Source organism: Dipodomys spectabilis, unplaced genomic scaffold, assembly GCF_019054845.1.
Source record: "Dipodomys spectabilis isolate Male_0828 unplaced genomic scaffold, ASM1905484v1 ptg000091l, whole genome shotgun sequence".
Taxonomy (NCBI): Eukaryota; Metazoa; Chordata; class Mammalia; order Rodentia; family Heteromyidae; genus Dipodomys; species Dipodomys spectabilis.
Window position 1 is genome coordinate 2,674,719 of NW_024870768.1, and position 12,553 is coordinate 2,687,271.

The window sequence follows — 12,553 nt, forward strand, 5'->3', positions numbered from 1 at the left end:
CACAATCTCCAAGCCTAGCCAATTCCATGCACCATGACTTTCTGAGTAAGAACCTTAACACATCCCTTGTCAACATAGTTCACTCTGTAGGCCCATCACTCCCATCTCTGGTTCTTTACAACCAATATCCTGACAAAGCTGCTCTTCCAGCCAGCGATCATAACGTCTTCAACATAGTCGCTATTCTACAGGTCTGGAATTGCGCCACCTGCTGGTCAGAACATGTCATCCCTGCTCAAATTCTGCAGGTGCTGCCTGCTGCTGTTCAGATGATGACCAGCCTTCCAGACCAGGCACTCATGAGGCACTGCCTGCTCCAAATTCCTCCTCAGTAACAGAACCTTCCTCCTGTTGCACCCCAGACTCAATTTCTAGTCAGGCTAATCCTTTGACTAGCAGGTACCCCTTTCACCCCTTCCCCCACCCCTACTTCTACGGCCTCACAGATTGTGTTGCCTTTGTTTATTAGCATGTACCACCTCCTTCCTCCTGCCTGATTCCTACTAAAACTCATAGCTTTCAGGCAAGGTAATGCAATTTCCATTTTATGTAGGTCATAGCTGAATGAAAAATCGTATCTATAGGTTTTCATATTTTACTATATAGCTCCTGATGGAGAATCTTTACAAATTCCCCAAATGGGCTGAGTAATTAGAAACTGAGCAGGGTTTTCTTAGAAAGGCTTACATGCAAATAGACTCCAGAAAAAGGCAACTATGGAAGGTGACAGACTACTTGACTATAGAAATCATTTCATTGTACATATACTGCAAAGCATCATGTTATACACCTTACCTATATAAAATAAAAATAACTATAAAAACCATCATGAGCTGGGCACTGGTGCCTCACGCCTGTAATCCTAGCTACTCAAGAGGCTGAGATCTGAGGATCACGGTTCAAAGCCAGCCCGGGCAGAAAAGTCCATGAAACTCTTATCTCCAATAAACCACCAGAAAACTGGAAGTGGTGCTATAGCTCAAGTGGTAGAGTGCTAGCCTTGAGCTGAAGAGTTGAGGGACAGTGCTCAGGCTCAGAGTTCAAGCCCCTCGACCGACAAAAAAATAATAAAAACAATCATGACATTTTCATAAAATAAGGCATATGTGTTGAAGATTTTAAGGAACATAGCACTTACTTATAACATAGATCTTCCCTTGTTTATTGAGGACCCTTTATTGCATTTGATTTGGAGTATGGAATTGTGACCACAGGTTTTGTACTATGATGGGAACTGGATTGAGGACCTACCTCACAGGGAAAGGAAAACATCTAAAATATGTCATTTTGTGGTCTTGTAAAACAAGTAAATAAACAGGACTTGAAATGCCTAAGTTTATGGGCTCCATTTTGATTAAGTAATTATTCACTGAAACATGAATGCAAGTTACAATCTGAGGTTTCTGTAATGACAGTGTAATAACTGAGTTGTCCTCCCTTGCAGGAGAGTTGATGGGCTTACTGCTCCTTGTGGTCATCCAGGCAGCCAAGAAGAGCTGTCTTCTCAGTCAGGAAGTCACCCACCAAGTGATTCTGTGCTTTTAGTACAGCCCTTGTATTATACCCTCAGTAGGTGCGCCATGGACTCTGGAAGGTAATATATAAATTCTTAAATCTCTGGAATGAGGTCAAATATACAGCTTATTCTGCCTGATACAGGACAAACTGAAGGTAATCCTCATTCACTATGGCCCATTCTATCCATCTATCACTCTGTTAGCATAATGCACCTATTCTGGCTGAAGAATAGGCCAGATCTCCACAGACCCTGACATCTTGCCATCCACACTGATGTGTGGATCCCATGTGACCTGGTATAAATGGCTCTTTCTGGAGCTTGATCACTGAGGACCTGGTGTGTTGTTCACATGTGCAGTTTGTATTTCCAAGGACCCAAGAAGTAAATATCCAAACCCTTATCTACAGACCAAGAAGCAAATTGAAAGAAGTTAGGTCACTGATGCAGAGAAGGATGAGTCTGGGAATCACACCTTGGTTTGAGTCTGTCAGAAGCAGTAGGCTGCACAGTGAGCAGGGCTCAGTGGTAGGAAGGTGAGTTTGTACAGAGCTCACCTGTCATCCAGAAGGGAGTTTTCTCAGCATAGATTGACAAGGTGTTCTTGTCAATATCTGCCTTTCAGACAGATATTAATAACTTTATTGGTTTGGAGCAAGAGAAAAAGAAGCACGGGGTGGCTTGGCTTCAGACAAAGGGTTATAACATGGCAATTCCTGCTCTGTTCAAATCCACTTGAAACAGGTGCCAGGGAGAAACTCACCCCCACCTACCATCTCCCCTAATGTGTGTAGTTTGTAGAATAGCAAGGATAGTCACAGACCTGACTTGTCACTGGGCTGCCATAGCCCAGAAAGGAAACAAGTTGTTCTGGTGCAGAATGTTGTGCCAGTCCTCAGAACATGATAAGGGGCAAGTATGGGTGTCTTAGAAAGGAGATACTATTCTGGGGAAGTTTGCTGTTTCTTCAGTCATAACACACATTTCTGTTATTTGATCTGTGTGCTTTGTTCCTGTGGTTCAGCTGATAGAGTCTTAGGCCCATTGTGTCGCTGGGCACAGGTAGTATTTGGCTGCAGCCCTTTTTTTCCCCAGCCCTGAATTCTGCAGTTAGAAGCTATATAGGTTGGCCAGGCAGTGGTAACTTGTGCCTGTAATCTTAACTACTTTTTTTGTGAAAATACTGTACAGAGGGGTTACAATTACATGAGCAAGGTAATGAGTACATTTCTTTTTTTTTTTTTTTGGTCTGGTCATGGGGCCTGAACTCTGGGGCTGGGCGCTGTCCCTCAGCTCTTCAGCTCAAGGCTAGTGCTCTACCACTTGAGCCACACTGCCACTTCCTGCTTTTTTCTTTTTGCTTATGTGGTGCTGAGGAATCGAACCCAGGGCCTCATGCATGCAAGGCAAGCGCTCTACCACTGAGCCACCTTCCCAGACCAATCTCAACTACTTTTGAGAGAGAAATGGAATAAACTGGATTTGAGGTACCTTAGGTAAACGTTCTCAAGACCACATTGCCACAGAAAAGGCTGGGAGTAGTGTTGTCATCCCAGCTACAATATGAAGCTTCAGTAAGAAGATTGTGCTCACCAGGGTGCTCATTATAGGCTCATGCCTATAAATCTAGCTACTTGGAAGGCTGAGATCTGAAGATTACAGTTCAAAGCTAGCCTGGATAGGGAAGTCCATAAGACTCTTTATCTCCAATAAACTACTCAGTAAAAGTGGGAAGTGGAGCTGTGGCTCAAGTGGTAGAGTGCTAGCTTTGGGCAAAAAAAAAAAAACCCTCAGGGGCAGTGGCCAGACCCAGAGTTCAAGCCCCAGAACCAACAACAACAAAAAACAATTGTGTTCTAGGTCTGTAGGGGAAAAAATGTGAGACCCTATCTCAAAAATCACTCGAACATAATAAAACCCACCAAATGCTACTTGAAAAGGAGGGATGAACAAGAAAAGGAATGGTAATATAGTGGAGAGGATAATTTGCTCCAAGTGCTACACTGTGTCCATGTTTGAAAATACCAAAATGAGACTCCCTCATATTATACATGTGCTAATTCAAAAATAAATTGGTAATACTAAAATATCAAAAAAAACTGTAGATGTGGCTACAGCAGTAAGTGTGTGTCTGGTCAGAATCAAGAGGAAGATGGCTAGCAGTGATGTGAAACCTTAGATAAAGGCCAAGTTGAGCTTTGGAAAGAAGTTAGAGACCCTCATGAGGTCCCTATAGCGCGCCTGGAGTCAGGCTATGAAATAGAATATAGAGAGCTACAGTGGATGGGCCTGGGTTTCTGGCTGTCGCTGAGCCTTTAGAGGAAGAATACCACCATATCCCAAAAGATGGGCACATCCCATCTATCCCTGTGTCTTTTGTCAATAAGACCTCCACAATTGGCTCCAAGAAAGAACATGTGACTTTCTAAGCAGTGACAGGATCTTGACCCCAGAGGAGACTGAGAGGAGCTGAAGTGAAAGGCATAGGCAAGGAAGCCTGACTCTTGGGAATGGATATTGGCAAGTTCTCAGAAAGTCCCCTCAGGACAGCTTCTCAGTATGTTGTACACAGTTGTCCAACCAGAACATCTGGATGGGAATCACAAACACCTTGTGTCTGACCTGGTGGTAGGACCATATCTCATTCTGGAGGTGAAACACCGACTATCTCAGGCCTTTCAAACCCTGGAACATAGAACAAAGAATAGCCCTGCAACCAACAAAAAAAAACCAGAAAGTAGTTGAGAGCATCTTACATGCTAGGCAACTGAGAACCTCCACCTTTAAATGAAGAGAATCACTTGAAACATTCTCTAGCCATAAATCTCACGCTGGGCTCAGAAGGGAATGTCCAGGTCCCTTCTACTTTTACTATTCAGGACCTGGGTGATTGGTTTCTTCCCTTTGGAAGCCTGAGGATTTGACCATGTAAGAGTTCCTAAAGACCTCAGAGAAATAGAGATATTTACAGCTGGCACAGGAGTATAAACCTTCACTCCCAATTCAGTGCAGTGGAAGCAGGCAGAAATGCACAGAAACCTGTTTCTCCATGGAAGAGCTATTTTCTGTCATGGGAAAGCTACATCTCAATTGGAAGTATATGTGAAAATATATACAGAGCCATATACATATACACACACACAAACAAACTGACTATAAAGTCTGGTATAGGCAGTGGTGTATTTCAGTGGTGTAACTCCTTTGAAAAACTAACTGACCAGTTAACAAAATGAATATCAAGAAGTTGAAACGCTTTGTCTTGGACAATATGAGTAGCAGACAAATGGATGGTGCTCACCTTAAGTAATACAGAAGTTTCTTGATTATCTCCTGACTGTTGTCACTGTTGAGTCATTGTTGCTGCTGATTTTTTCCAAACATATCTGGAAGGTGTATTTGGTACAGATTTATAAGCCAAGAACTGCATTTGACAAGACAAGATTTTCATTTTTTCACTTCTTCCTTCTGGTAGACTATGAACCCGGTAATTCAAAGAGAAATTAAGTTCAGATATATATTGGAGATAAATACAATACATTTTATAATGGCTATCTTTAAGTAAAGAATATTTTTGAACCAGGCACTAGTGGCTCAGACCTGTACTCCTATCTACTCAGGAGGCTGAGATCTGAGGATCATGGTTAAAAGCCAACTCAGACAGAAAAGGTCCATAAGACTCTTATCTACAATTAACCACCAGAAAACCAGAAGTAATGCTGTGGCACAAAGTGGAAGAGCATTAGCCTTGAGCAAAAGGAGCCCCAGTGACAATACCCAGACCCGGAATTCAAACCTCAGAACCAAAAAAAAGGAAAAAAAGAAAAGAAAAAGACTATTTTTGGACAAGTACACTGGCAAATCATATTATTGACCAGAAATATAGTTAGAATTCAGGGCTTTGTGCTTGCTAGGCATGTTCTTGAGTGTTGAGCCAGCCTGCCAGCCCTTTACCCTGGTGATTTTAATGTAGGGTTTCAAATTTTGTCATGACCGGACGTTAGTCGCACGCGCGCGCACGCGCGCGCGTGTGTGTGTGTGTGTGTGTGTGTGTGCATGTTCCCACGCATATGCACCAGTACTGATGCTTGACCTCAGGACCTAGGTTCTGTCCCTTAGTTTTATGTACTCAAAGCTGGTGATCTACAGCTTCAGCCATAGCTCCACTTCCAGTTTTCTGATAACTAAATGGAGGTAAGAGCTCATGGACTGTCCTGATTGCTGGCTTTAGCTGGTGATCTCAGATCTCAGCCCCCTGAGAAGCTGGGTTTATAAACTTGAGCCACAAGTGCCTGACTTGGTCCTCCAATTTCATGCTTCCTGTCAGCTGAGATAACTCTCCTACCATCATGTCAAGCTATTATTTGAGAAGAGGTATTGTAAACTGTTATTGCCTTAGCTCGCCTGGAACCTTGAACATCTTTCCAATCTCAGCCTCCAAAGTGTATTATTTTTTAATATATTTCCAGAAGTACATTTACTGTATTGATAAGTAAGAACACTTTTACTTATCAGTATTGATACTTACATTCCAGAAGAGGTCTTGGTTTTCTATACCCATACCTATATACTTCTCAGTATAAAGACATTGATACCCTTCTATTCTTGTCTCATACTTTTTCAGGACGTTTTTTGGCCTTTGCTTCTGAAATATGCTTGTGGCTTTCATACTTAACTAATTCAATTGGCCTTTTCATGCATATCTTCACTTTTTGGCACAAAGGTAAAGGGACTTCCTAACCTACCTCTCTTGTTATTAATTGTATGGCATTTCCATTTTCAATTCCCACTAAAATACTGTGGAGACTCAAAGCAAATGTAAATTTACAGTAACCCTAGAGAGTTACAATGACCCCCAAATAGCTGGCAAAGTCTGAGTGGGTTTGCCAGTGAGAAATTGACTGAAATGACAGTCAGAATTCTGCCCTCACAGCTGAAGAACTGGCACAGTATAAGACTTCTCCTAGTCTATTCAATAGAACCTGGGGGTGTCACATCCTGGTTTGGAAAGCCTAATGGGTCACCTGCTTTGAGGATGTAGCTGGCCCTAAGAGGAAAAAAAACACTGTCCTGTGCTTAAAGTGTGCTTTTATGGTAAGTGCTTTCCTAACCTGTTCCAGAACCTGGTTCCATTGACAGGCAAAACAAAACACAAGACTAAAAAGAAAGATCACCCTCTCTAAACCTGCCAAAGCACTATAAATGGTACCTTGAAGTTTACCCCTCAAAGCTTCTAGGGAGCAATCCAACATGAGTTGTGCTCTTACTGTGATGTCCTGTTTATTCATTTTGTTTTTGTCAGTTGTGTGGCTTGAACTCTGGTCTTGGCTGCTGTCCTTGAGCCACAGCGCCACTTCAGATTTTCTGGTGGTTAATTGGAGATAAGAATCTCAGGGACTTTCCTGCCTGGGCTGGCTTTGAACTGCGATCCTCAGATCTCAGATCTCAGCCTCCTGAGTAGCTAAGATTACAGGCGTAAGTTACCAGCACCTGGCATGTGATGTCCTGTTAGATACCACTTTAATTTTGCAAACAGCTGTTTTTATGTTTGTTTCTTTAACTACTCTGCCATGACATCCTTGGCATGAGGTTGCAATCATCTTTACCACTACCAGCTACAACCAACTACATTAAGGGGTTGCAGAAACCTCCCCGCTTCCCTAGTTTTCTTCACGTCCTCACAGGGCCTTCAACAACTTCACACAAGGACTCATTACATTGCGTGCAAGCCCACAGTGATGGCTTGGTGCTTGCTTAAGTCTTTGGCAGCTTCATGAATTCCACATATTAGGCCCTCGTGGATTAGAGAGGGCTTCTGCACCTGTTGTAATGCATTATTAATGTCCATCACTGTAGCAGCAATGCCCTCCTCACTGTGGCAGTGGGTGTGGGTTGAAGCCTAATCTTGAACTTTCCCAGGCCTCCATCTTCACAGAACTTGAGAATAGTGTGGTAAAAAAATAAAATTTCCTGTATACATTATAGCATACCAAGTTAAACCTACATGGCCTCCAGAAAAACAAAACAGAGAGGGATTCTTGCACATATTGGTGGGAAAGTCACTGCTCTGACAATTACATTGCATTAACCAGGACTCTAGCAGCCTAAATAGCTGCTGAATTAGAAATGAAATGGCTCCATTCCAAGAAAGACATCCATCAGGGTCCCCATTATCTAAGGTTTAGCAAAGAGAAATAACCTTGTTTCTAAACAATCATTTTAATAGTGCCAGCTCCGCAGAGGAAAAGAACCAATATGGTGTATGTGTGTTGTAGAAGGTGACATTTCAAACTGCAGGTAGGTTAAAGGCTGAAAACCCAGAGAAGAGCTGCTCTTCTAGCTCAATCTAAAAGGCTGTCTGCAGCAGAATTTCATTTTCCTTTGTAGAGAACCTGCCTAGCAAGTGGGATCCTGTGGGTTCAAACCCCTTTACCACTGGGTTTTTTTTAAGTGTTTGAATAACTATATAACACATTGTTGTACATTAGAACTCTAGATTTAATTATTCCACATAAGTCCAGCTTAGTCCACGTTGACCTATATTTCCCATATCTGCAGTCTCCACTCCTGGTAACCACTGTTCTATTCAGTTTCTTTTTTTTGGGGGGGGGGGTTCCGGTTGTGGGGCCTGAACTCTGGGCTTGGGCGCTGTCCCTCAGCTCTTCAGCTCAAGGCTAGCACTCTACCACTTGAGCCACGGCCTTTTTCTTTTTGCTTATGTGGTGCTGAGGAATCAAACCCAGGGCCTCATGCATGCAAGGCAAGCGCTCTACCACTGAGCCACCTTCCCAGTCCATGTTCTATTTAGTTTCTATACAGTACATTTTTGTCTCAAATGACATCTACTTTTTTATTTTTTTCCCGTCCAGGGGCTTGACTTGGGGCCTAGGCACTGTCCCTGAGCCTCTTTGTGCTCAAGGCTAGCACTACCATCTGAGCTACAGTGTCACTTCCTGCTTTTTCCGAGTAGTTTACTGTAGATATGAGTTGCACAGACTTTCTTGCCCAGGCTGGCTTTGAACTGCAACCCTCAGATCTCAGACTCATGAGTAGCTAGGATTATGGGTGTGAAACACCAGCGCCCAGCCAGATCTACTTTTTAAAGGACTAAGGAATATTCCATTTTTTGTGTGTGTGTGTGTGTGTGTGTGTGTGTGTGTGTGTGTGTGTGTGTGTGTGTGTGTACCACATCTTCTTTATGAACTCATCTGTTGAGGGGTATTTCATTCTTTATGGCCCAGCAGGACTCGTGATTGCAGAGGCCTGCCGAGTGCTACAGCTAGGAGCTATGTCCTTGTCTAGAAGTTGTAAAAGGTGAGGCACTAGATATGTGCACTATCTCTGTACAGGAAACTTTGAAGATCCAGGTTGGTTTTTTCATATCCTGAATATAGCTTTATTTCAGTTTATTATGCAGTATTAGACTTGATAGCATAAATTATTTTGCTATGATTTTAATACTGTAAGATACTCTTTTTATATGTATGGTTCAATATTCCATTTTATGTATTTTTTATTATCTTTAAGTGGTTGTACCAAAGGGTTTCAATTCAACATGTCAGTTTATGAGTACAATATATCTTGATCAATGTTACCCCTTTCTTTCATTCTAGCTCCCCTGATCCCATCTATCACAACTTTATATATCCCTACAAATTACCTGGCCACCATTGTGCTATGCAACTTTCATTTGTTCTCTTAACCAGAAAAGGGATGAAGTCCTATCAATAAATTAATAAATAAATTGAAAAAAAGTTCAAGACTGGTTTTTAAAATTTTTCCAGCTAATTTATAATCTACTTTGTTGGGCTGTGAAGGTGGTTCACTGGTAGAGTGCTTGCCTTGCATGCATGAGGCCCTGGGTTTGATTCCTCAGCACCACATAAGCAAAAAGAAAAAAGCAAGAAGTGGTGCTGTGGCTCAAGTGGTAAGAGTGCTAGCCTTGAGCTGTAGAACTGAGGGTCAGTGCCCAGGCCCAGAGTTCAGGCCCCACGACCGGACCCAAAAAAATAATAACCTACTTTGTTGTGACTTAAGCAAAAGCAAAAAAAACCCAGTTTGTTCATATACAGAGATAAGAATTTAGAAACTCAGAAGTCAAGATATTTAATGTTAAAATCCCAGAAATTAATGCTATGATCCTAATAGCATATTTCCAGGCTTATTTTTATTTAAAAAAATTTTTTTGTCAGCTCAAGGGAAGTGCTCTGCCACTTGAGCCACAGCACCACTTCTGGTTTTCTTGTGGTTAATTGGAGATAAAAGTCTCAAAGACGTTCCTGCCTGGGCTGGCTTTGAACCGCAATCCTCAGATCTCAGCCTCATGAGTAGCTAAAATTACAGGCATGAGCCACTGGCACCTGGCCCAGGCTTATTATTAATTTTTTTTTATAACTGATCACTGTTTACTAAAGCCTTCCTAAATCCAATGCAGAATTTGGGATTTCTTCAAAACCGTAACAATTTGTTTAGTAATACTATTTGACCATCACTATCTTTTGTAACTTACTGTTTTCAAAGTACTTTCTGTTTCACTATAAAATTAGGGTGGTTACTAGCAAAAGGAATCGTGTAGGTGGACACCGGTGGCTCATGCCTGTAATCCTAGCTACTCAGGAGGCTGAGATCTGAAGATCGTAGTTCAAACCCAGCCCAGGCAGGAAAGTTCTTAAGACTTATCTCTAACCACCAGAAAGCCAGAAGTGGAGCTGTAGCTCAAAGTGGTAGAACACGAGCCTTGAGCAAAAGAGCTCAGAGACAGTGCCCAGACCCTGAGTTCAAGCCCCACAACTGTCAAAAAAAAAAAAAAAAGAGAATCATGTGAAAACAAACTTCCATGTGTAACTATATAATTTGGATGACTACATTATGATTTTGAATAAAACCCAACAAAAACAGGTTTAGTTCTATAAGTCTGGATAATCATTAAAATAATGACACTTGGTGGAGGGGGGGTACTGAGGATTGAACCCAGGGTGCCATGCTTGCTAGACAAGTACTCTTATCACCCAGAATGATATTTTTTGGTACCAGTACCTGCCTGGGCTTGAGCTCAGCACATGAGCTTAACACAATGCACTCTTGCTCAGCTTCTTTATGAACTGCTGGTGCTCTGTCACTTAAGCCATGCCTCCAGTCCAGCTTTTTGTGCTGGTTAGCTAGAGATGAGTCTTGAGGACTTCTCTGTCTGGGCTAATTTTCAACTTCAGTCTTCAAAGTCTCAGCCTACTGATTAGCTAGGGCTACAGGCATGAGCCACTGGTACCTGGCTATGACATACTTTTAATTATTATAATTATCAATAAGTCAATAAATCAGCCACCAAGCAATAATAATAATTATGGAAGAAGTACACACTTCAAAGCATACACAGTTCATAGAAAAAGCTGTACTTGCTGGGAAGGTGGCTCAGTGGTAGAGCGCTTGTCTTGCATGCATGAGGCCCTGGGTTCGATTCCTCAGCACCACATAAACAAAAAGAAAAAAGTCAGAAGTGGCGCTGTGGCTCAAGTGGTAGAACGCTAACCTTGAGCTGAAGAGCTGAGAGACAACACCCAGGCCTAGAGTTCAGGCCCACGACCGGACCCCCCCCCCCAAAAAAAAAAGAAGAAAAGAAAAAGAAAAAGCTGTACTTAACTAAAGACATTTTCTCATATTTAAAAATTCTCACAACTAATGGTAACACAGTTTAGAACCTTAACCAAAAATAAAATATATCCCAGATTTCATAAAGTACAAAATTAATTCACAGAAAAGCCCTCAGGCTGTTTTGGGCACATTTTTTTGTCAATTCTGGGGCTTGAACTCTGGGCCTGGTCGCTGTCCCTCAGCTCTTCAGCTCAAGGCGAGCACTCTACCTCTTGAGCCACAGTGCTACTTCCGATTTTCTAGTAGTTAATTGGAGATAAAGAGTCTCACGGACTTTCTTGCCCAAGCTGGCTTTGAACCTCCATCCTCAGACCTCAGCCTCCTGATTAGCTAAGATTACAGGCATGAGCCACTGGTGCCCGGCAGCACATTATTTTTTGTTTTATAATTTTTGTTATGAATTGGAAGTAGTTATCTGTTTTTGTTTTTGTTTTTGTTTTTTGGGTCCGGTCATGGGGCCTGAACTCTGGGCCTAGGCGTTGTCCCTCAGCTCTTCAGCTCAAGGCTAGCACTCTACCACTTGAGCCACTCTACCACTTCTGGCTTTTTTCTTTTTGTTTATGTGGTGCTGAGGAATCCAACCCAGGACCTCATGCATGCAAGGCAAGCGCTCTACCACTGAGCCACCTTCCCAGCCCCAGTAGTTATCTTTTTTGTCAGTCTTGGGACCTGAACTCAGGGCCTAGGCACTGTCCCTGAGCTTCTTTTGCTCAAGGCTAGCACTCTACCACTTGAGCTATAGCACCACTTCTGGCTTTTTCTGTTTATGTGGTACTGAGGAATTGAATCCAGAGCTTCATACATGCTAAACAAGCACTCTACCACTAAGCCATATTCCCAGCCCTGGAAGGTGTTATCTTGAAGTAGTGGGACAAAGAAGTTTGAAATTAACATTTCAGTTTGTGAGTGCAAAGCATCTCAATCAATATTACCTTTTTTTTTTGCCAGTCCTGGGGCTTGAACTCTGGGCCTGGGTGCTGTCCCTAAACTTTTGTGCTCTACCACTTGAGCCACAGCTCCACTTCCAGTTTTTTTGTGGTTAATTGAAAATAGGAGTCATAGACTTTTCTGCCCAGGCAGGCTTTGAAGCAAGATCCTCAGATCTCAGCCTCCTGAGCAGCTAGGATTACAGGCATGAGCAAACAGCCCCCAGCAATGTCATTTTCTTTTTTTTGGGTCCGGTCGTGGGGCCTGAACTCTGGGCCTGGGCGCTGTCCCTCAGCTCTTCAGCTCAAGGCTAGTGCTCTACCACTTGAGCCACAGCACCACTTCCGGCTTTTTTCTTTTTGCTTATGTGGTGCTGAAGAATCGAACCCAGGGCCTCGAGCATGCAAGGCAAGCGCTCTACCACTGAGCCACCTTCCCAGCCCCCAATGTCATTTTTTTTAAATC